Source organism: Perca flavescens, chromosome 10 (genome assembly GCF_004354835.1).
Source record: "Perca flavescens isolate YP-PL-M2 chromosome 10, PFLA_1.0, whole genome shotgun sequence".
In the NCBI taxonomy this organism is placed as follows: domain Eukaryota; kingdom Metazoa; phylum Chordata; class Actinopteri; order Perciformes; family Percidae; genus Perca; species Perca flavescens.
Window position 1 is genome coordinate 29,909,873 of NC_041340.1, and position 25,942 is coordinate 29,935,814.

The window sequence follows — 25,942 nt, forward strand, 5'->3', positions numbered from 1 at the left end:
AAACATATCTCTGGCAGCTACCGCACACGGTGTGTGTCTTGCGGTCCTTTTTCTTTGGACAGAGCTGACACCTCTTTCGCTTGCTGGGCACTCTCGGCGCGGCGGACACTTGCGTGCGAGGGAGACGCGAGCGTCTCTCGATGAGCGGAGTGACGAGCGCCCTGCCCAGCTGCTCGAGGAAAGCCCTGCGCCTGTTGAGCTTGCTGCGCAGCCACTCGAGTCTATCTTGAGTCTATCTAGAGCTTGCTGGGCATGTACTGGCGGAAAGAGCATCGACCTTGGTGGACGTGACGGACAACGAGGACAACGATGAGCATGGGAGGAGAAGAGTGACGATGAATAAGTTACAAAAACACACATACATACATACATACAAAAACACACATACATACATACACACACACACACACACACACACACACACACCTCGAAAGGGAACCAGCTACTCGTCCACGGTCTCGTCTGGCGCCTCTCGTCTCGCAGTCGTCGAATCGCAGTACTTGCGAGAGCGCGTGGAATCGCTTGAGTGACATTGTGCCGCGGAAAATGGCCCTGCCGCTCTCCTCATGCCACAGGCTCTCCAGGGCCTCGTTTCAGGACCTGTACACGCCGGCGAGGAGCAGCAGCCCGAGGTAGGCGCGCAGCTCCGTGACGTCCGTCATTTTCCAGTCGTTGCCGCATTTCCTCAGGCCCTCGAGGTTCGTGGCGGTCACCACGATCTCTAGTATGCGCCGCGTGACCAACAGGTCAAACGTGGAGAGTATGTCGCAGACGCGTTAGGCCGCGTACTCTGTGGGTCCCGGGTTCTCTGGAGCGTTAGCGCATCTGTGGTCTTGGTCTTGGTCTTGGTCTTGGTCTTGGTCTTGTTCTCGTTCTTGGTCTTGTTCTCCTTCTCGTTCTTGTGCTGTGCCACGGAAATGAGGTCGAGGGCGACTGGGATGATACGTCGTTGAGGACCATTCGATTTTGCCGTTTCTCGACACGAACCTTTCGCTCTCCTGCTCGTCCTGCTCATCCTGCCCGTCGTCTTGGCCCTCTTCTTCTTCCGCTTCTTCTTCTTCTTCTTCTTCTTCTTCTTCTTCTTCTTCTTCTTCTTCTTCTCCCCTTTGCCGTACACCCTCTTGGGCTGCTGCAGCTATGTCTGCTCCTCGTTCTTGTCCTTGTTCTTGTCCTTGTTCTTGTCCTTGTTCTTGTCCTTGTTCTTGCCCTTGTTCTTGTCCTTGTTCTTGTCCTCGTTCGTCTCGGTTGTCAGCGGCGTCCTCTTCTCCCGCGTCGTGGTCGCTGGCGTCGCGGCAGTCCTTTTCTCCGCGGCAGTCTTTTTCTCCGTTGGCTGCGTCGTGTTTGTCTCTGTCTTCTTCTGACGCACACCCGCTGGATGACATTTCGTCTTCCTCGTCAGAGTCGCTCTGGTCATCATCATCATCAACATCTTTTTCCTCTTCTTCTTCTTCTTCTTCTTCTTCATCTTCTTCCACTTGTGTGTTTTTGTCTTCCATCTCTTCCACTTGTGTATTTTTGTCTTCCATCTCTTCCACTTGGGGGACATTGCGTGTCGCGTGTACTGCGCGTGCTGAGCGTGCTGAGCGTGTCTCTTGTTCTGCGCGTTTGAGAAAACGATGCAGCTCCACATTTAGAGTCACACAACGGGCCATGTCGGCGTCACAACCGGCTGCTGAACCGAGTACAAAGAGTACAAAGGTCCAAAAGAACAAGACGAAGCAAAGATGACAAAAACAAGAAGACAAATGTGAACAGTGTAAATGTGTGTGTGTGTGTGTGTGTGTGTGTGTGTGTGTGTGTGTGTATAATAAAAGTGTTTAGTAGGACGAGGATGAGGTTTGTTTCTTTCCCCCTTTCCCTTACCATTTCTGTGTTACTACTACGAGCCAGGCCGGAGTGCCCTGAATACCATTGAGTAACATACGGGTCACAGAGACCCGAAGGCCAGGGCCGCTGTATTGGAGAAATACCACGGAATAACGTATGGGTCACAGAGACCCGAAGGCCATCGCCGCGGTAGCAGGGAAAGACCACGGAATAATGTATGGATCACAGAGACCCGAAGGCCAGGGCCGCTGTATTGGAGAAACACCACGGAATAACGTATGGGTCACAGAGATCCAAAGGCCATCGCCGCGGTAGCAGGGAAATACCACGGAATAACGTATGGGTCACAGAGACCCGAAGGCCAGGGCCGCTGTATTGGAGAAATACCACGGAATAACGTATGGGTCACAGAGACCCAAAGGCCATCGCCGCAGTAGCAGGGAAATACTACGGAATAATGTATGGGTCACAGAGACCCGAAGGCCAGGGCCGCTGTATTGGAGAAATACCACGAATAACGTATGGGTCACAGAGACCCGAAGGCCACCGCCGCGGTAGCAGGGAAATACCACGGAATAACGTATGGGTCACAGAGACCAGAAGGCCATCACAGCGGTAGCAGCGAAATACCACGGAATAACGTATGGGTCACAGAGACCCGAAGGCCATCGCCGCGGTAGCAGCGAAATACCACGGAATAACGTATGGGTCACAGAGACCCGAAGGCCAGGGCCGCGGTAGCAGGGAAATACCACGGAATAACGTATGGGTCACAGAGACCCGAAGGCCAGGGCAGCGGTAGCAGGGAAATACCACGGAATAACGTATGGGTCACAGAGACGCAAAGGCCAGCGCCGCGGTAGCAGGGAAATACCGCTGAACACTGGCCAGGGTCACAGAGACCCAAAGCGCAACGCCAGGCCAATACCAAAAGTCAAATAAACTGAACGGGTCCCTGTGACCCAAAGGACAACATAAGGGTTAAAGTAATTTCCTTCAAGAAACTCCTATAAAGATGTTTCTGTTTCAGATTCATACTCTAAACAGCTTCTTGCGGCGTGTAAAGCTTGTTTCCATCGCTAAAATAGCTTTACATTAATTTCTCTCAAGAATCTCTTATAAAGGAAGTTGCTATGTCAAATCATGTTCAAGGTGCTCTGAAAAGCTTGTTGCGGCGTGTAAAGCTTGTTCCCATATCTGAAATAGCTTGTCAGTCAATTCCCAACAGTGCTTATAAAGATGTTCTTATGTCAGAATCATGTTCAAGGTGCTCCAAAAAGCGTGTAAAGCTTATTTCCATCGCTAAAAAAGCTTTACAGTCATTTCCTTCAAGAAACTACTATAAAGATGTTTCTGTTTCAGAAGCTTGTTTCCATTTCTAAAATAGCTTTAAAGTAATTTCCTTCAAGAAACTCCCATAAAGATGTTTCTGTTTCAGAATTATGTTCAAGGTTCTCTAAACAGCTTCTTGCGGCGTATAAAGCTTGTTTCCATCACTAAAATAGCATTACAGTCATTTCCTTCAAGAATCTCTTGTAAAGGAAGTTGCTATGTCAGAGTCATGTGTAAGGTACTCCAAACAGCTTCTTTTGGCGTGTAAAGCTTGTTTACATATCTGAAATAGCTTGTCAGTCACTTCCTAACAGTGCTTATCAAGATTTTTTTATCTCAGAATCATGTTCAAGGTGCTCCAAAAAGCGTGGAAAGCTTGTTTCCAGCGCTCAAATAACTTTAAAGTCATTTCCTTCAAGAATCTCTTATAAAGGAAGTTTCTATGTCAGAATCATGTTCAAGGTGCTCTAAACAGCATGTTGCTGCGTGTAAGGTTGTTTCCATATCTGAAATAGCTTGTCAGTTATTTCCTACCAGAAGTGCTTATCAAGATGTTTTTATGTCAGAATCACATGATTCAAGGTGCTCAAAAAAGCGCGTGAAGCTTGTTTCCTTCGCTATAAAAGCTTTACAGTAATTTCTTTCAAGAAACTCCTATAAAGATGTTTCTGTTTCAGCATCATGTTAAAAGTGCTCTAAACAGCTTCTTGTGGCGTATAAATCTTTTTTCCATCACTAAAATAGCATTACAGTCATTTCCTTCAAGAATCTCTTATAAAGGAAGTTGCTATGTGAGAGTCATGTTAAAGGTGCTCTTAACTGCTTGCGTTGTAAACCTTGTTTCCATTTCTAAATTAGCTTTAAAGTAATTTCCTTCAAGAAACTCCTCTAAAGATGTTTCTGTTTCAGAATCATGTTCAAGGTGCTTTAAACAGCTTCTTGCGGCGTATAAAGCTTGTTTCCATCACTAAAATAGCATTACAGTCATTTCCTTCAAGAATCTCTTATAAAGGAAGTTTCTATGTCAGAATCCAACACAGTCTCACTCCCTACTCGTCAAATGTATGACGCATGGTCAAGGACCCTGGCGTCAAGTTTCAACGAAATAGGGGTACCCTTGACGTTATTTTTCGACGAGGGAGTCCGTCAGATAGACATTCATGTTATTCCCTCACCGTCGGATATCGACGAAAGAAAAAAACACGCCCCCCGCCCCTTAACTCGAAATCTGTGACAGTTATTGGTATTTTTAGCCCAATAACCACTGTTTTAATCAACATTATTCACGAGATATTATCATGGTTTATATGTATTTCTTTTTATGTTATTATTTCGGTATATTTCGGCCAGGGAAGCTGGATTGCTTTTTTTGTTGATTTATATGTTTTAAACTATAATGCTACATCTATCAACATTTATTTAGATGTTATCATGGTATTCATTTCTTTACTTTAATAATATTATTTCGGTCTTATTACCGGTGAAATATTACAGTATAGGCTAATACAGAACATTACGATATGATCCGAGCAGGAAGCATTCAAAGCCGATAGGCCTATCCCCCAATGCAATGCAGCCATTCATTTCAAAGAATCGGGCAGCGATCAGCTGGTCTTTAACGCCAGGATCGCTTCAATATACATATATACAGTCAGTTATTGTGTCACCAGCAACAACACGTTGCTCAGTTTTATTCCAGTAAATTATGAACCATAATGTTTAAACGAATCCGCGAAAAACTCCGGAAGTGACGTGAGTACGTCCCGCTCGGCGGATCTGAAGACAAAAATATATAGGCCTAACATTCGTAATATTAATGTTTTTTTCTAATGTTGTATTTGAGGAGTTAAACAATAAAGATTGTTATAATATTAAAATACAGTTTCATGTATTTGTCTACGTTTAAACGAATCCGCGGAAGTGACGTGGAAATTCCACATCTCGTCTGTGAAAGAATGTTCCACGTTGTACGTGAGAATTTACACAATAAAATACTAATAATGAAAAAATTGTGTTTTATATTTAGCACTTTTATTTGCCCAACTGTAGGTTTTTTATATAGTGTATATAAATATACTATATAAAAAACCTACAGTTGAGTGTTTAGAAATACAGCCTAATGGCTTGTTTGACTAATTTGCATTTGTTTTGAATTGTACTGTTGTGAAAAACAATATACAAAGAGAAGCATTTTTTTATTTTATTTTCCATACATAGTTATTTAAAAACGCAATTTTCTAATTTTGCAGTTGATGAATATTAATAGCAAAGACTAAAGGGGAAAAACATAAGTATATTTATGTGTGGGACTTAGTTTGATTTAAAATCACACTGCATTATTAGGTGTTTTAAATAAATTACTTTTTTGAAATATCAATTTATGGTAGGCCTAACATTCATTATTATATTCAGAAGATGATCCTCATATCAATCACCGTGTTTACAGCTTGTAGCCATCCTAACCTTTGTAGCCTTTACTGAGACTACCTTTTCAAAATTAAGAAGGGACTAGTTTTAGGAAACATTTTCAGGAAATTAAAAGGATAAGCAGATTGTTACCGAGGTTTTTGTTCACTGAGTAAGATGTATATAGCTTTGTTTGGGTATGTATACATATACAACATTTGTATGGCATTTTTGGCACACTTCTACCTCAGCACTACTGCACAAAGACAAAACTCACACATCTCATTCAACCATTTCACAAGCTGAGAAAAGGGTCATGACATGGGTCAGAACCTTTTTTCCTTGGTGCCCCCCCTACTCATGTCTAAGAAAAGCTGACCCCCCCCCACACACACACACACACCTTTGAAACTGAAGTTGATGTAACTCTCGAGATAGAGCTGGGTCAGAGGATATCAGAGGTCATAAATGATGAACCAATCCATCGGCTCTGCTCCTATAGGCCCAATGGTGTTCATATGGACAACATGCACCTTTGGCTGGAAGGCCCGTGTTGAAAGTGTGTGTTATCATTTAGAGCAGACACCCACGGTGAATCAGATGGTTTATGTTATACAAGGCTGCATTACAGAGAATTTTATTATGACTCTCATGAAGGTTGTGTAAGGAATAGAAACCAGTCTCTCCAGGCAAGCACACAGAATATGGTCTGCTCTATCTTTATTCTCCATGCCAAGTATGAGCTCTTATCCTCTGGCAGAAGATATGGGTAAACTTAACATTTCTAAACTATAAAAACGTTGATGATGATATAGGCCTAATTTGGACCTACCTCAATTAAAACTTTAAATAATGTTGCTTGAGATTGAGGGTGTGCAATAGCTTCATGATATGAAGCATGGTTGTGTTGCTCTTGTCACTGTTTGTGAAAGATGAGCAATAGATTGTTGCTGTGTGATGTGCTTCAGTCTAGCCTATATCACTTTGTTCATGTTTTTTATTTTAAGTATGTCAGCTGTATGATAAAACAATATGTCAAGTCTTATTTGTGAAGCATTTGAACTCAAGGCAAATATTCCTCTGGGGACAATAACGTATCTCCTGCTAAGTGGTCTCCATGATGTGTAAAAATTAAAACGTTGTCGTAGGACTATAGCAAACACATCGTTGGAAAGGTCTCAACCTGGAGAGTAACATATGTCAGTCTGAAGAGGAAACATTACTCCTGCTTTGAAATATTGACCTCTGAACCTTGAACCCAGTACATGTATGAAGGCCTGTCATTTAGCAACAGAAGGTGCTACACACATAAAACCAGCTGTTATAGAAAGCTCTGGACCTCAGCTGTCATGTAGATATGGTCACCAAATTACCTACTGTAAGCACTGTCAAATATGGTAATAAGCTATTTTCACCTATTTAACGATTTGATTTTTAAAATCTGATGACACCAGTGTGTTCTCCATCCCAAAAAAAACCAGGGTGTATCCAAAATTATACACTGCCAACTTCTACTTATGAGAAATATACCAATATATTTTAAAACTACAACTCCCATAAGAAACGCCACAGAAGCTGTTACAAAGCTTGAGCACTTGTAGTTTTTCCGGGGTGGGTGGGGGGACTCGTTCGGCTCCTCTTTCTGCTGTCTGCCGTGAAATGGCTTGATTCCACTTCAGATTGAGGCCGCCCGCCCGGCCGCCAAACACATAATATATGAGACAAATACATGAAACTGTATTTTATTATTATAACTATCTTTATTGTTTAACTCCTCAAATACAACGTTAGAAAAAAACATCAATATTACGAATATTATATATTTTTATCTTCGTATCCGCTGAGCGGAAAGTAATACGTCACTTCCGGAGTTTTCCGCGGATTCGTTTAAACGTTATTATGGTTCATAACTTACTGGAACAAAACTGAGCAACGTGTTGTTGCTGGTGACACAACCACTGACTGTATATATGTATATTGAAGCGATCCTGGCGTTAAAGACCAGCTGATCGCTGCCCGATTCTTTGAAATGAATGGCCGCATTGCATTGGGGGATAAGCCTATCGGCTTTGAATGCTTCCTGCTCGGATCATATCGTAATGTTCTATATTACAGCATATACTGTAATATTTCACCGGTAATAAGACCGAAATAATATTATTAAAGTAAAGAAATGAATACAATGATAACATCTAAATAAATGTTGATAGATGTAGCATTATAGTTTAAAAAATATAAATCAACAAAAAAGCAATCCAGCTTCCCTGGCCGAAATATACCGAAATAATAACATAAAAAGAAATACATATAAACCATGATACTATCTCGTGAATATTGTTGATTAAAACAGCGGTTATTGGGCTAAAAATACCAATAACTGTCACAGATTTCGAGTTAAGGGGCGGGGGCGTGTTTTTTTCTTTCGTCGATATCCGACGGTGAGGGAATAACATGAATGTCTATCTGACGGACCCCCCTCGTCGAAAAATAACGTCAAGGGTACCCCTATTTCGTTGAAAATTGACGCCAGGGTCCTTGACCATGCGTCATACATTTGACGAGTAGGGAGTGAGACTGTGTTGCAGAATCATGTTCAAGGTGCTCTAAACAGCATGTTGCGGCGTGTAAGGTTGTTTCCATATCTGAAATAGCTTGTCAGTTATTTCCTACCAGAAGTGCTTATCAAGATATTTTTATGTCAGAATCACATGATTCAAGGTGCTCAAAAAAGCGCGTGAAGCTTGTTTCCTTCGCTATAAAAGCTTTACAGTAATTTCTTTCAAGAAACTCCTCTAAAGATGTTTCTGTTTCAGCATCATGTTAAAAGTGCTCTAAACAGCTTCTTGTGGCGTATAAATCTTGTTTCCATCACTAAAATAGCATTACAGTCATTTCCTTCAAGAATCTCTTATAAAGGAAGTTGCTATGTCAGAGTCATGTTCAAGGTGCTCCAAACAGCTTTTTGTGGCGTGTAAATCTTGTTTACAAATCTGAAATAGTTTGTCAGTCATTTCCAAGTAGAAGTGCTTATCAAGATGTTTTTATGTCAAAATCATGTTGAAGGTGCTCTAAACAGCTTCTGTGGCGTGTAAAGCTTGTTTCCAGCGCTAAAAAAGCTTTACAGTAATTTCCTTCAAGAAACTCCTATAAAGATGTTTCTGTTTCAGAATCATACTCTAAACAGCTTCTTGCGGCGTGTAAAGCTTGTTTCCATCACTAAAATAGCATTACAGTCATTTCTTTCAAGAATCTCTTATAAAGGAAGTTGTTATGTCAGAGTCATGTGTAAGGTGCTCCAAACTGCTTCTTGTGGCGTGTAAAGCTTGTTTACATATCTGATATAGCTTGTCAGTCATTTCCTAGTAGAAGTGCTTATCAAGATGTTTTTATGTTAGAATTATGTTCAAGGTGCTCCAAAAAGCGTATCTGAAATAGCTTGTCAGTCACTTCCTAACAGTGCTTATCAAGATGTTTTTATGTCAGAATCATGTTCAAGGTGCTCCAAAAAGCGTGTAAAGCTTGTTTCCATCGCTAAAAAAGCTTTACAGTCATTTCCTTCAAGAAACTCCCATAAAGATGTTTCTGTTTCAGAATCATGTTTCCATTTCTAAAATAGCTTTAAAGTAATTTCCTTCAAGAAACTCCCATAAAGATGTTTCTGTTTCAGAAGCTTGTTTCCATTTCTAAAATAGCTTTAAAGTAATTTCCTTCAAGAAACTCCCATAAAGATGTTTCTGTTTCAGAATCATGTTCAAGGTTCTCTAAACAGCTTCTTGCGGCGTATAAAGCTTGTTGCCATCACTAAAATAGCATTACAGTCATTTGCTTCAAGAATCTCTTATAAAGGAAGTTGCTATGTCAGAGTCATGTGTAAGGTGCTCCAAACAGCTTCTTGCGGCATGTAAAATTTGTTTCCATCACTAAAATAGCATTACAGTCATTTTCTTCAAGAATCTCTTATAAAGGAAGTTGCTATGTCAGTCATGTTCAAGGTGCTCTAAACTGCTTCTTGCGGCGTTGTAAAGCTTGTTTCCATTGCTAAAATAGCTTTAAAGTAATTTCCTTCAAGAAACTCCTATAAAGATGTTTCTGTTTCAGAATCATGTTCAAGGTGCTCTAAACAGCTTCTTGCAGCGTATAAAGCTTGTTTCCATCACTAAAATAGCATTACAGTCATTTCCTTCAAGTATCTCTTATAGAGGAAGTTTCTATGTCAGAATCATGTTCAAGGTTCTCTAAACAGCTTCTTGTGGCGTATAAAGCTTGTTTCCATCGCTAAAAAAAAGCATTACAGTCATTTCCTTCAAGAAACTCTTATAAAGGAAGTTGCTATGTCAAATCATGTTCAAGGTGCTCTGAACAGCTTGTTGCGGTGTGTAAAGCTTGTTTCCATATCTGAAATAGCTTGTCAGTCAATTCCCAACAGTGCTTATCAAGATGTTTTTATGTCAGAATCATGTTCAAGGTGCTCAAAAAGCGTGTAAAGCTTGTTTCCTTCGCTATAAAAGCTTTACAGTAATTTCCTTCAAGAAACTCCTATAAAGATGTTTCTGTTTCAGCATCATGTTAAAAGTGCTCTAAACAGCTTCTTGTGGCGTATAAATCTTGTTTCCATCACTAAAATAGCATTACAGTCATTTCCTTCAAGAATCTCTTATAAAGGAAGTCGCTATGTCAGAGTCATGTTAAAGGTGCTCTTAACTGCTTGTTGTAAACCTTGTTTCCATTTCTAAATTAGCTTTAAAGTAATTTCCTTCAAGAAACTCCTCTAAAGATGTTTCTGTTTCAGAATCATGTTCAAGGTGCTTTAAACAGCTTCTTGCGGCGTATAAAGCTTGTTTCCATCACTAAAATAGCATTACAGTCATTTCCTTCAAGAATCTCTTGTAAAGGAAGTTGCTATGTCAGTGTCATGTGTAAGGTGCTCCAAACAGCTTCTTTTGGCGTGTAAAGCTTGTTTACATATCTGAAATAGCTTGTCAGTCACTTTCTAACAGTGCTTATCAAGATTTTTTTATGTCAGAATCATGTTCAAGGTGCTCCAAAAAGCGTGGAAAGCTTGTTTCCAGCGCTCAAATAACTTTAAAGTCATTTCCTTCAAGAATCTCTTATAAAGGAAGTTTCTATGTCAGAATCATGTTCAAGGTGCTCTAAACAGCATGTTGCGGCGTGTAAGGTTGTTTCCATATCTGAAATAGCTTGTCAGTTATTTCCTACCAGAAGTGAAGAATGTTGCTAAAGCAGAAATTCACATAAAAATGGACATTTGATGCTTAAGAAAAGATTAATCAGTCCACCAAAGTTTTTGGTACATAGATAAAGCGTCATGTATTGTCTATTAAGTGACACATGTTCACTTTACTGACAGTGAGTAATATTCTTCTGACACATTTAATATGGGTGTCTGGTACAGTAATGAATAACGTTAGTGTATTTTATACTTTTATTGAGACATTATTTAAATTATTGAAAAGTAGGTAAATGAACCAAAAAATATCTGGTTTCCCTACAATTTTTTTTGTCTTTCCCACATCAGGCAGTTCCCGAGTATGTTTAATACTGATCAGCCAAGAGGAAAACGACGATTCTTGACCCCTGCCCCTTGCATTGTGAAAAGGACAGACTTTCATATGTATGTCCTTTCGGAACCCAGTCAGTTCACACCAAAGGCCTCAGAAGAGCTAGAACTTGCCCATGCTGGCCTTGGGAAGAGGATGTTAAGTATACCAAACCACTTGAAACACGATGAGGTAATCATATAGTATATAATATTGTAAAATGGCATATGATTAAAAATGTTAATCATTTGCAGAATAGTGAATCCTTTCATTTTTTAAAGATTGTAGCTCTACTTGAGGAGGAATTTCCTAAACTGAAGACCTTACAAGGAGGTTGGATGTTTTTCAAGTCAACAGGTAGAATTTTTCTAAATGTCCAATTAAGAAAATTATAGTTATAGTTTTTCAAATTCAAAACCTCAGATATGTCATGTGATGTCTGGCGATGAATTACCATTCACACCACTATTCAAGTTGTATAGGGCAGTACTATGACTTGTTTGCCTGACAAAATATAACTTTTAATATTAATGATTGTGAGACTGCAAGGTTTTAAAGAACTCTTACTACTTTCCATTTTAAAATAGGTGGTAGCGGACGTCGCAAGCTGTCCACAATTCCAACTGATGTTCAAGGGTTACTCCACAAGGCTTCTTAAATCAGCATCTAACAATGGGGAAAACATAGTATTTCTAGTTCCCCTACAGGAGAAGCTTTCTACTGAACCACTTTCCTATGATTCAGTAGAGTTCGCCAAAATGCCACAGTCAAAATGCATTACATGTGGCAGTCAAATGCCTTTGCAGCTGTTGCCGTTGCATGTGGAGGAATATAATGGCACATTGACTGTAAGCTGTATTACAACATGTCTCTCATTTCTCTTTAGTTTGTTCAAATGACTGTTTCAAAGTATTAAGTATTTGTTTATTATATATATTTTTTTTTATTTATTTTATTTATTTAGGAGAGTGAATCTGGGACATGTCTTGATGAAGATTAGTAGTATAAAGGTGGCGGGTTTGCGCGTGCATGTGTGACGTCATCACACGCACGCGCAAACCCACCCTGTAATCTGGTCATATGAGAGCGTCGTAACGCCGCGGGTGCCCGTTGGTACTCGCGATCGCCATCTAGTGGCCGAATGTAGTATTGCATCTAATCGTTGCTGGTACTCGCGGGCGCCATCTAGTGGCCGAATATGGTAGTGCATCTAATCGTCGAAGTTGCGCGCGCATACCGCGAACGTAATGACGTCGCTGTCGAACGTCGTCACACCGCGGACGCCATCTAGTGGCCGAATGTGGTATTGCATCTAATCGTTGCTGGTACTCGCGGGCGCCATCTAGTGGCCGAATATGGTAGAGCATCTAATCGTCGAAACTGCGCACGCATCTAGCGGATGTGATGACGTAGGTATAGCTGGCGTCATGGTTTAGGTGGGGGTGAGGCATTATTTACATTTTGTAAAAAGGTGTTAAAACGTCTGATAGACCAATGGTTAGCTGTTAAGAAGGGTTTGCTATTGGTGGGTTGTAAAAACGCCCTACAGGGTGTGGTTTGTGGTGTTTAAAAACCCCTTGTTTCAAGGCTGACTGCTCACTTTTTTATCCACCATTTTTAGCTGTTCTGGTAGCTAGCTTGTTTCCACGTTTTTTCCACAACAAAAGGCCAGCTGGAGTTTCACTTTTTAATTCTTCTAGGTGCAAGCAAAGAGGAATTGTTTTTCAGCCATGTCTTTCCACGCATTTGGACAACAATCTGGATCATCTTTTGTTGAAGAAGGTGAGACATCTAGAATAGGACCCACTACATTTGGTTTGAGCCTAGCCCACCGTGAAGAGTTATGGGGATGCGAAGAGCCTAATACTGGAACAACAGGCAGTTTGAGTCAGGCTCCCAGAAAGAAGCGATTCCGTTCGGAGATCTTTCCTACAAGCATGACTGAGTCATGTACATCTGATCTGGAATATGTTGGTGTCAACGGATACAGTTATTCAATTCGCTACAATGCTGGATACGTGACATTAGCTGTTTACACTAGTGTTGCTGTGGAACTATCTAGCAATGCCAAAACAGCCTGTACAATCTCTGTGAAAGACTGGGGCCTTTTTTTGATGTCGTCTGTCCGGATCTTGACAATCCGGGCTTACCTGAGCTGGTGTATGTGTCTCAATGGGATAGTCGCAATGGCTCCAGTATCTATCGTGTGGAAGCAGACCGTTTCACTAGACCTACAGAGGATTTTATTTTCCTTAGCTTGTGCAGTGAAAGGGAGAAGTTAGTTGCTGCCCGTGGTCATGAAGAATGGAAGTTAAAACCGTATCCTGTATCTAACGATGAATACAACAAATGGTTTAAAAATGTGTTCTTTATACAATGGTGTGACTGGGAGATTTTGAAGAAACAGTTTGATACCATCGACTATGTCATCAGAAGAGACAAAATAAGGAGTTCTTATGAGAACATAAGAAAAAGATTGATATTTGGGAACACTGACCAACAGTCTCTACCCCTGCCACGGAACCTCTATAGACCTAAAATCATCAGACACAAAGACTAGCAAAATGGTGGGTCTATTTTTAAGGTGCTAATTATTTGCCCAAAATAGTTAAAATGATTTTATTTTTATTTTTTTTTTGCTACTGTGATTGTAATGTGTTATTTTTTTTTTCTTCCCAGAGGATCTGGAGTGGTTTCATTCGACCCCCACAGGTACGCCTCCTAACACCCCTGGGCTATTTGCACCCCTAAAGGCATCCGGATCTCCTCAATCCCTTTCATCATCGTCATCATCGCCACCTCTATCGCCGAACACTTCCTACCATCCCCACCTACACCTCCCCTGCCACCATCTCTATTGTTTGGGGCACTTCCCCCTCAGACATGTGCATATCAAACAACCCCCTCAACATATGCTACATTACAACAGGGAGGTGTTGCTGATTGTTCGGACACAGAGGCGCCTGATCAGACGGATGGGGTGGTGTCATCTTTGTTTATAGATAGCGTTAAAACAGCGTCTCTACATCTTCTTAACATTGTTCTTTACAAGTATTTGGAAGAGCTTTGTTCGGGCTGTCAGATCAATCATCCAAGCCAGAATCAGCATGCCTGTTTAGAGGGGCTACCAGAACACTTCTACACTGTCCACTTTGAACAGCTTATGAAAAGACTCCTTACTGATAAATTCATTGGTGTAGTGCAACGTTTTCTGTCCTTGAAACATCTCACAGCTGATGAGGGTAGAATCAGGGGAGTATCCGAAACAGTTTTGTACGAGTTGAAAACGGCTGAAGATGTTACGACTAAAATCAGTGCTATGTATGACTCTATGATAGGGGACGACATTGTCAAAATAGCGAAATTAGAGAGATTGGGGACTATTGGCGCGATTTATATGCAAGAAAAAACTAACAGTGTGAAAATATGGGGAATTGTTTAGGTGTAATGTATAACCATATCAGTGAGCGATATCACGTGTCGCATTTATCTGGTATTTTAGATCATGCCATTGCTAATAATGTGAACGACGTTGAAAAATACCAATGTAAGAGTGCTGATGTAGATCGTACAGTTGTGAGTAGGTTAGAAAAACTGATGGTGATTGTAAGAAGACAACATAATACCCCTCCTTGGGAGGATCTGCTGCAGATGTTATTATCAATGTTAATGACACGTGAGAGTATAGTGGAAACATTTTGTGACGTCATAGCCAACATTACACGCAATTTTAAGATGCTGAAAGTTTATCACCTACTTACTATGTATACAATGCTTGTAGATACAGTGAGTTTGTATGTGCAAGAAAAACAGTATACTGATGTCTTGCAGGATTTGCAAAAACTGAATATATTCATAATCAGTAAAAGCGATGTATCCGTATTAGCCAATATGCTGTCTATGATAGAATGAGTTTCACTGTCTTCATAACTGTACTATGTATGGATGTGTGAGAGTGTTTTGTAAAAAAAATAAATAAATAAAAAGAATGACATAACTCTAATGGGTTCACTTGTGTTTTAAATGAATCATGGAGAAGGTTATGCACAAGATATACTATGATCCGTCCCACCCAGGAGGGTTGGGAGGAGTGCAGCGGCTTCGTGATTCCGTCAAAGAATGCACTGGCTTGTCTCCAACTATACCCACGGTTAAAAAGTTTCTGCTGAGGCAGGATGCGTATACACTGCACGCTCCTGCATTGAAACACTTCCCAAGAAACAGAGTGATTGTTAATGGTATCGACAAGCAATTCCAAGCTGATTTGGTCGATATGTCTGAATATTCATCGGAAAACGATAATGTGCATTATTTATTGACATGTATTGATGTGTTTTCTAAATATGCCTGGGTAATATGTCTTAAAAACAAATCGGGTCCTATTGTGACAAGTGCCTTTAAGGAAATATTGGAACAAGGACGCATACCCCAGAAGCTCCAAACAGACGCTGGAAAAGAATTTTATAATAAGGTTTTTCAAAAATTGATGACACAGTATAAAATTCACCATTTTTCCACATCGAATGAAATAAAATCAAGTGTTGTTGAACGTTTCAATAGGACTTTCAAAACCAGAATGTGGAGATATTTAACGGCTGTTAACTCACGCCGATATATTGAGGTAGTACAAGATATGGTTGCTGCTTACAACTCTGCATACCATAGGTCAATAAAAATGGCTCCGTCCTCCGTATGTAAAGACAATGAGAAAACTGTCTTTAACACTCTGTACAAACTGAAACCACATGGAACGGTGCTGTTTAAATTTCAGATGGGGGACACCGTTAAGATATCAAAGCACAGAGGCATTTTTTCGTAAAGGTTACCAACAGACCTTTACAGATGAGTTTTTACAATATCAAAATGTATAGGTAGAACTCCTCCTGTTTACATACTGAAAGACAATAGTGGGGAGCTGGTGACAGGTACCTTTTACGAAGCAGAGTTACAGGCTGTAATTGTAGACAAAAAACCAAGTGTTTAAAATTGAGAAAGTGCTGTCTCGAAGGAAATAGGCCGTAAAAAGCTTGTACTTGTGAAATGGCTAGGATGGCCTGAGAAATTCAATTCATGGATCTCTGAAAAGACATAGTTGATGCAAGATAAAAGAGAGGGGTCAGTCTTGTAATATTAGTCATTGTGGTTTGTTAGTGAAAGGTGTTGGAGCTATGAATAAGAACGGATTTTTGTTACGCTGCCTAGTAATTCCTCACAATTAGTTTATCCAAATAATAAGATTTGGCAATTCAGAACAAAACTGGCTAAACCGATCATATTACAAACACCGTATGAAGTTGGTCTTATTGAAATTCAATACCCCAGGATCTGGAATAGTTTCACCGAGAACGATGCCAAGATTGATTTCATCGACACGAAAACGAAAATGTACAACAAGACAAGGCTAACAGTTGGTTCTTATAATACAATCGCCAGCATTGTTAATGAATATAATATGAAATGTGCTGCTAACACAGCCCTAGCCCACATAACTATGAGCCACAACCCTATCACTAATAAGATTCTTTTCACGGGAGGAGACGGATGGAATATTGTGTTTAGGGGACGTCTGGCGAAATTCTTGGGTTCATACCAGACTCTGTGTTCGAAAATACACATTGGCCCCCATTTAAAATGTTCAGCTCCACACCCGGCCGACATCCATGGGGGTCGTTATAATATATTTATTTATAGTGACATTGTGGACTACCAGCTAGTCGGTGATAGTCATGTACCCCTGCTCCGTTGTATAAATATCTCTGATGAGAGCAAACGCATGCCCACTCTGAGTTACGACAGTCCTCACTACACCTCGTTGTCACGCTCGACTATTACTGATATTCAGATAGAACTACGAGACGATCAGAACCAACACATCCCTTTCTCATACGGAAAAGTAATTGTCAAACTACATTTTAGACCTGTGAAACATCATTAAAATGATGAGGAAAGCGTACACAGCCGATGATGGAAGATATATGCACTATTACATGAATCAAGCTGGTGGAGAGTTGCCGGGTTTCATTTGTAGAAATCCCACCACCGTCCGTTAGAGCTGACATTGGTGGGATTTCTACAAATGTAGATTTTTCGATAGATGTTTGTGTGTACGGTACTGTAAACAGGTCCAATTCGGTCTTCACACACTCTTCGGACTGATTATGAATAAACGCCATGATTGATTCTGTAAAATTAAAATATGTCTTTTGTCAGGGACAGAGAGCGTCGTTTCGAGCTCTGCGCCTACTGACAGATGCTTTCTTTTGAGAATTCTTCGTTTTTTGTGGTGTTTTTATGCTTTTGTTCACAGTCCGGCTACGCCCACATCCTGGCGGGCTTTTTTTAATGCTTTGCGTCTGTACACCATGAGCCCATTGCCCTGTTGTCTGGATGCCACGGCGTTCCTGACATTAGTCACAACATCGCCCATAAAACCACTTGCTGCTGTTTTCAGATGGGGTTTGGCTATATTAAACCCCTTTTTTAAAAGTGGAACAGCCATTCGAAATAAATTTCTGAATATCCCCCCTAATCCATGCCCATATTGTGTGCTGGCGCCTATGAAACCCGGCAACTCTCCACCAGCTTGATTCATGTAATAGTGCATATATCTTCCATCATCGGCTGTGTACGCTTTCCTCATCATTTTAATGATGTTTCACAGGTCTAAAATGTAGTTTGACAATTACTTTTCCGTATGAGAAAGGGATGTGTTGGTTCTGATCGTCTCGTAGTTCTATCTGAATATCAGTAATAGTCGAGCGTGACAACGAGGTGTAGTGAGGACTGTCGTAACTCAGAGTGGGCATGCGTTTGCTCTCATCAGAGATATTTATACAACGGAGCAGGGGTACATGACTATCACCGACTAGCTGGTAGTCCACAATGTCACTATAAATAAATATATTATAACGACCCCCATGGATGTCGGCCGGGTGTGGAGCTGAACATTTTAAATGGGGGCCAATGTGTATTTCGAACACAGAGTCTGGTATGAACCCAAGAATTTCGCCAGACGTCCCCTAAACACAATATTCCATCCGTCTCCTCCCGTGAAAAGAATCTTATTAGTGATAGGGTTGTGGCTCATAGTTATGTGGGCTAGGGCTGTGTTAGCAGCACATTTCATATTATATTCATTAACAATGCTGGCGATTGTATTATAAGAACCAACTGTTAGCCTTGTCTTGTTGTACATTTTCGTTTTTAGGTGTCGATGAAATCAATCTTGGCATCGCTCTCGTGAAACTATTCCAGATCCTGGGGTATTGAATTTCAATAAGACCAACTTCATACGGTGTTTGTAATATGATCGGTTTAGCCAGTTTTGTTCTGAATTGCCAAATCTTATTATTTGGATAAACTAATTGTGAGGAATTACTAGGCAGCGTAACAAAAATCCGTTCTTATTCATAGCTCCAACACCTTTCACTAACAAACCACAATGACTAATATTACAAGACTGACCCCTCTTTTTATCTTGCATCAACTATGTCTTTTTCAGAGATCCATGAATTGAATTTCTCAGGCCATCCTAGCCATTTCACAAGTACAAGCTTTTTACGGCCTATTTCCTTTCGAGACAGCACTTTCTCAATTTTAAACACTTGGTTTTTGTCTACAATTACAGCCTGTAACTCTGCTTCGTAAAGGTACCTGTCACCAGCTCCCCACTATTGTCTTTCAGTATGTAAACAGGAGGAGTTCTACCTATACATTTTGATATTGTAAAAACTCATCTGTAAAGGTCTGTTGGTAACCTTTACGAAAAATGCCTCTGTGCTTTGATATCTTAACGGTGTCCCCATCTGAAATTTAAACAGCACCGCTCCATGTGGTTTCAGTTTGTACAGAGTGTTAAAGACAGTTTTCTCATTGTCTTTACATACGGAGGACGGAGCCATTTTTATTGACCTATGGTATGCAGAGTTGTAAGCAGCAACCATATCTTGTACTACCTCAATATATCGGGCGTGAGTTAACAGCCGTTAAATATCTCCACATTCTGGTTTTGAAAGTCCTATTGAAACGTTCAACAACACTTGATTTTATTTCATTCGATGTGGAAAAATGGTGAATTTTATACTGTGTCATCAATTTTTGAAAAACCTTATTATAAAATTCTTTTCCAGCGTCTGTTTGGAGCTTCTGGGGTATGCGTCCTTGTTCCAATATTTCCTTAAAGGCACTTGTCACAATAGGACCCGATTTGTTTTTAAGACATATTACCCAGGCATATTTAGAAAACACATCAATACATGTCAATAAATAATGCACATTATCGTTTTCCGATGAATATTCAGACATATCGACCAAATCAGCTTGGAATTGCTTGTCGATACCATTAACAATCACTCTGTTTCTTGGGAAGTGTTTCAATGCAGGAGCGTGCAGTGTATACGCATCCTGCCTCAGCAGAAACTTTTTAACCGTGGGTATAGTTGGAGACAAGCCAGTGCATTCTTTTGACGGAATCACGGTTGCTGCACTCCTCCCAACCCTCCTGGGTGGGACGGATCATAGTATATCTTGTGCATAACCTTCTCCATGATTCATTTAAAACACAAGTGAACACATTAGAGTCATGTGATTCTTTTTATTTTTACAAAACACTCTCACACATCCATACATAGTACAGTTATGAAGACAGTGAAACTCATTCTATCATAGACAGCATATTGGCTAATACGGATACATCGCTTTTACTGATTATGAATATATTCAGTTTTTGCAAATCCTGCAAGACATCAGTATACTGTTTTTCTTGCACATACAAACTCACTGTATCTACAAGCATTGTATACATAGTAAGTAGGTGATAAACTTTCAGCATCTTAAAATGCGTGTAATGTTGGCTATGACATCACAAAATGTTTCCACTATACTCTCACGTGTCATTAACATTGATAATAACATCTGCAGCAGATCCTCCCAAGGAGGGGTATTATGTTGTCTTCTTACAATCACCATCAGTTTTTCTAACCTACTCACAACTGTACGATCTACATCAGCACTCTTACATTGGTATTTTTCAACGTCGTTCACATTATTAGCAATGGCATGATCTAAAATACCAGATAAATGCGATACGTGATATCGCTCACTGATATGGTTATACATTACACCTAAACAATTCCCCATATTTTCAAACTGTTAGTTTTTTTCTTGCATATAAATCGCGCCAATAGTCCCCAATCTCTCTAATTTCGGCTATTTTGACAACGCCGTCCCTATCATAGAGTCATACATAGCACTGATTTTAGTCGTAACATCTTCAGCCGCTTTTCAACTCGTATAAAACTGTTTCGGATACTCCCCCTGATTCTACCCTCATCAGCTGTGAGATGTTTCAAGGACAGAAAACGTTGCACTACACCAATGAATTTATCAGTAAGGAGTCTTTTCATAAGCTGTTCAAAGTGGACAGTGTAGAAGTGTTCTGGTAGCCCCTCTAAACAGGCATGCTGATTCTGGCTTGGATGATTGATCTGACAGCCCGAACAAAGCTCTTCCAAATACTTGTAAAGAACAATGTTAAGAAGATGTAGAGACGCTGTTTTAACGCTATCTATAAACAAAGATGACACCACCCCATCCGTCTGATCAGGCGCCTCTGTGTCCGAACAATCAGCAACACCTCCCTGTTGTAATGTAGCATATGTTGAGGGGGTTGTTTGATATGCACATGTCTGAGGGGGAAGTGCCCCAAACAATAGAGATGGTGGCAGGGGAGGTGTAGGTGGGGATGGTAGGAAGTGTTCCGGCGATAGAGGTGGCGATGATGACGATGATGAAAGGGATTGAGGAGATCCGGATGCCTTTAGGGGTGCAAATAGCCCAGGGGTGTTAGGAGGCGCACCTGTGGGGGTCGAATGAAACCACTCCAGATCCTCTGGGAAGAAAAAAAATAACACATTACAATCACAGTAGCAAAAAAAATAAAAATAAAATCATTTTAACTATTTTGGGCAAATAATTAGCACCTTAAAAATAGACCCACCATTTTGCTAGTCTTTGTGTCTGATGATTTTAGGTCTATAGAGGTTCCGTGGCAGGGGTAGAGACTGTTGGTCAGTGTTCCCAAATATCAATCTTTTTTCTTATGTTCTCATAAGAACTCCTTATTTTGTCTCTTCTGATGACATAGTCGATGGTATCAAACTGTTTCTTCAAAATCTCCCAGTCACACCATTGTATAAAGAACACATTTTTAAACCATTTGTTGTATTCATCGTTAGATACAGGATACGGTTTTAACTTCCATTCTTCATGACCACGGGCAGCAACTAACTTCTCCCTTTCACTGCACAAGCTAAGGAAAATAAAATCCTCTGTAGGTCTAGTGAAACGGTCTGCTTCCACACGATAGATACTGGAGCCATTGCGACTATCCCATTGAGACACATACACCAGCTCAGGTAAGCCCGGATTGTCAAGATCCGGACAGACGACATCACGAAAAAGGCCCCAGTCTTTCACAGAGATTGTACAGGCTGTTTTGGCATTGCTAGATAGTTCCACAGCAACACTAGTGTAAACAGCTAATGTCACGTATCCAGCATTGTAGCGAATTGAATAACTGTATCCGTTGACACCAACATATTCCAGATCAGATGTACATGACTCAGTCATGCTTGTAGGAAAGATCTCCGAACGGAATCGCTTCTTTCTGGGAGCCTGACTCAAACTGCCTGTTGTTCCAGTATTAGGCTCTTCGCATCCCCATAACTCTTCACGGTGGGCTAGGCTCAAACCAAATGTAGTGGGTCCTATTCTAGATGTCTCACCTTCTTCAACAAAAGATGATCCAGATTGTTGTCCAAATGCGTGGAAAGACATGGCTGAAAAACAATTCCTCTTTGCTTGCACCTAGAAGAATTAAAAAGTGAAACTCCAGCTGGCCTTTTGTTGTGGAAAAAACGTGGAAACAAGCTAGCTACCAGAACAGCTAAAAATGGTGGATAAAAAAGTGAGCAGTCAGCCTTGAAACAAGGGGTTTTTAAACACCACAAACCACACCCTGTAGGGCGTTTTTTACAACCCACCAATAGCAAACCCTTCTTAACAGCTAACCATTGGTCTATCAGACGTTTTAACACCTTTTTACAAAATGTAAATAATGCCTCACCCCACCTAAACCATGACGCCAGCTATACCTACGCCATCACATCCGCTAGATGCGTGCGCAGTTTCGACGATTAGATGCACTACCATATTCGCCACTAGATGGCGCCCGCGAGTACCAGCAACGATTAGATGCAATACCACATTCGGCCACTAGATGGCGTCCGCGGTGTGACGACGTTCGACAGCGACGCCATTACGTTCGCGTATGCGCGCGCAACTTCGACGATTAGATGCACTACCATATTCGGCCACTAGATGGCGCCCGCGAGTACCAGCAACGATTAGATGCAATACTACATTCGGCCACTAGATGGCGATCGCGAGTACCAACGGGCACCCGCGACGTTACATGCACGCTCATATGACCAGATTACAGGGTGGGTTTGCGCGTGCGTGTGATGACGTCACACATGCACGCGCAAACCCGCCACCTTTATACTACTAAGATTGTTCAGTTCTTGAGCAGCCAGTCCCATCTACCATAGGCATGGATGAATCCATGAATATAACATGGTTGTAAGATGCAGAAAACATGACACTATTCTTATAATAATTTCATGTATGAAAAGTATTGACTTTTTTTTTTTTTTTTTTGCAGGTCTGCCCAATCTGTCTTGCATCGTACCCAGCTGATGTTCTCCCATCTCATGCAAACACATGTGGTGACAGGTAGGAAGTTTATGTCTGATGTCTGATCGATTCAGGAAACTGATATTCAGACATTATCAGAATATAATGACATGTTCTAAGTATGAGGAATGACATGTGTAAAGAGTGTCATTTCATTAGAGTATCATGTTAAGAATTATCAGAGGAACACCTTTCTGCATAAATGATGCACCCCAATTACCAAATTCTTTTATTCATATTAATTCTGTATCACATTTAGTTAACCTAGTTTTCTATATTAACTCCATGTCTTAATTTTAATATGAACATTTGGCACCACTGACCAACTAGATGGTAAATGATTAAAATAATCACCACTCATGATTTGGCTGTTTCCCATTCTTCCAAGCAATGTTCTTTTATTATAATTTATTTGATCTGTTCTAAGAATGAACTGTGCTCAACCCAGCGTAGCAGCCAGTCCCCCAAGGGGAGAAGAATTGCCAGGACCCTCAGTTCCACAATCGTCAGTTCAACAATCGTCAGCAGGTAATTTATGCACAATTACTGCTTTAGTGTTGCATTGTTGAAAATGATGTCAAAATAACTTTTGTCAAGTGATTTTAAAAAAGGAATATTGATTTCAAGTACTTGCCCATGATATATTACATTAACCTGCGGGGATTTCAAAATGTCACTGCTGAAACAAATTTATTCTTGCTTTGGCAATAAGTTGATATTAGATATACCAATATCAACTTTGCATCAACAACTTTTTTTGTGGTAAATTACAGCTTCAACCTGGGCCACTGAAGTCGACCCCCAAAAAACATGCCAGTTGTTCAGAGAAGATTTACTGAACTGTTACTCTTAAAGTCTACACCTCTCTCTATCACTCGACATGTTTGACGCAGAAGAAGAACAGGAAAGTGCATTCATTTCATTCTATAAGCAGAATAATGTGAACTGGGCAGCTCCATTCAAGTGCAGGCTGAGAGGTATTAATGAAGCATGTAACGTCTTTTTCCATTATAGGTAGTTATTTTCTGAATTGAATTGAGTCCATGGCCCTTAACCCCCCTGTATTTATTGTTGTAGAAACTTTTAGCACAATAGCCACGCTCTGTTTACTTGACATAATCTGGTCGATTGTCCTTTTCACCTCAAATATGTTCCCCCAAGGAGATGCAGCAGTGGGTGATGGTGTCAACAGACATGTTTTGTCAATGGCCATGCAAAAATTGAAAACTGGCTTCAGAATAAATTTAGGTTTGTATATGTGCGTGTGTGTGTGTGTGTGTGTGTGTGTGTGTGTAATCTATGTTTTCATGTTAAAACGTTTTTAATTGCAGTACCTTTTCTAGCCTATTCATTGGACACTAATGTCATAAAATGAGGGAATTGTATTGACATGTAAACTCTACTTTAAATAAACGATATGTTCTAACTTAATCTAAATGAACCTCCAAAGACAGATTTGGGTCTAACTATGATCAAGCATGTTTTTAAACATAATTCTCAATGTTTCTTGACTTTTTTTTTTTTTTATATTAAGGCTCTGCTGCTTCTACAACCCTTTTTGAGGGGGAAAAGGAACATTGGGTTCCCTCTGCAGCTGTTATCCTGCGGGAAAGCAACCTATTTGAGATGGCAGGTCGTATGATGGGTCATTCTTTCCTGCATGGTGGGTTCAGCTTCTCTGGACTCAGTTTGCCTGTGGTGACCCTATTGACTGGTGAGAGCATTGACACTGCAGCAGCAGCTCTGACACTGGAGGACTGTCCTGATATTGACCATCGTGAAACAATTGGTTTGGTGAGTAACTTGGTTACGCATTGCATTTATATGAATTACTACATTTTTGTTCATGTCACACACGTGTCTGTGCTGAGACATTTTGTGATTTCCAAAGCTTTTCGTGTCTGTTATTTACTCCAGATGTTATTCATTTTTATTGTACAATTTGCCTTTTTGTGGATTGCCTGGTGACAACTGTAATTATGAAATGCTTTTACCTTTTGTGAATGTGTACCTGCTTTAGCTGAAGAATGGAGAACTTACTGCAGAAGAAAACACCAAAGTGACTGATCTTTGCCTGTCCTGGGATCTTCCATTTCCAACCTCCACCAATCATGTCTGGCTGTTCCAGGACTGCTTTCACATGCCGTAATTATTTTATAAATTACCTTGTTAGTATTTATATTGGAGGTTGGCCATGTAGCTCATGTTACATCTGTGCCTACAGTCTCTTTCCTATAAAATAGTGCCTCTGTGTAAATGTTACCTTCTGTCCTGTCAATTCTGTCTGCAGGTACTTCACCGTGTTAAACAGCCAATTAAACAAATACGGAAAGGCCTTAAACAAACAGGAATCTGGCCACTTCTTTCTGATAGGCCAGATGTCCACCCCTTCATTTTCCCAAGGGAGTCAAGTGAGGAGCTTAACCCACAGGTAAAGCCTAGTTCACGGGGGGGGGGTTTATGTACATTTGTGTTTCATTTTATCTCAGTGTGAGCTAGTTTACTGTTTTATTGTCAAATGCTCATGTTTCTGTCCCTCCTCCTTTGTCTGCTGTGTGCTTTACAACAGCACAGGGATAGAACATGTTTGACTGAAATACATTCAGATGTTGAGGTAGATACCAGTTTCTCCAATATTACTGTTGCCCTTTTACAGTAATGTTCTAAATGACCGTGTGTACACCTAACACTGTTGGTTTTGTAAAGCAGATTTGTCTAAATTTGTTACCCCTTTACAGTGATGTGTTGTAAATACAACTGTACTGCTACATTTGATAAATTTACACAAGAATTTTATGTTCCCTTGAACAACATTAAAGATGTTAAACAAGCATTTTTATGGTCTTATCTTTATGCCCTGGTTCATGTAGCCATTTAAATTGCCTTCTCACTCAATATTGGACCAATTCCAAAAATGTTTTCACCACCGTTACAGGGACAAAGTTTAAAAAATACAGGAATTTTTAAAGCAATAAATCAGTTCTTTATTAACATGACTTATTTACATATAGCATGCAAAGCGCAAGTAAAAAAAGTACATTTCATACTATTAAGTCAACGCTCCA

The 25,942-nt window shown here is 40.4% G+C and overlaps 1 long non-coding RNA gene across 1 annotated transcript; it reads left to right on the plus strand.

Moving 5' to 3' along the window:
- Positions 1 to 22,753: 22,753 nt before the first annotated feature.
- On the plus strand, positions 22,754 to 23,719 carry LOC114562709 (uncharacterized). The gene is made up of 3 exons (XR_003693540.1): positions 22,754 to 22,916; positions 23,305 to 23,405; positions 23,651 to 23,719. It is a non-coding gene; the product is annotated as an uncharacterized LOC114562709 (long non-coding RNA).
- The last annotated feature ends 2,223 nt before the right edge of the window (positions 23,720 to 25,942 follow it).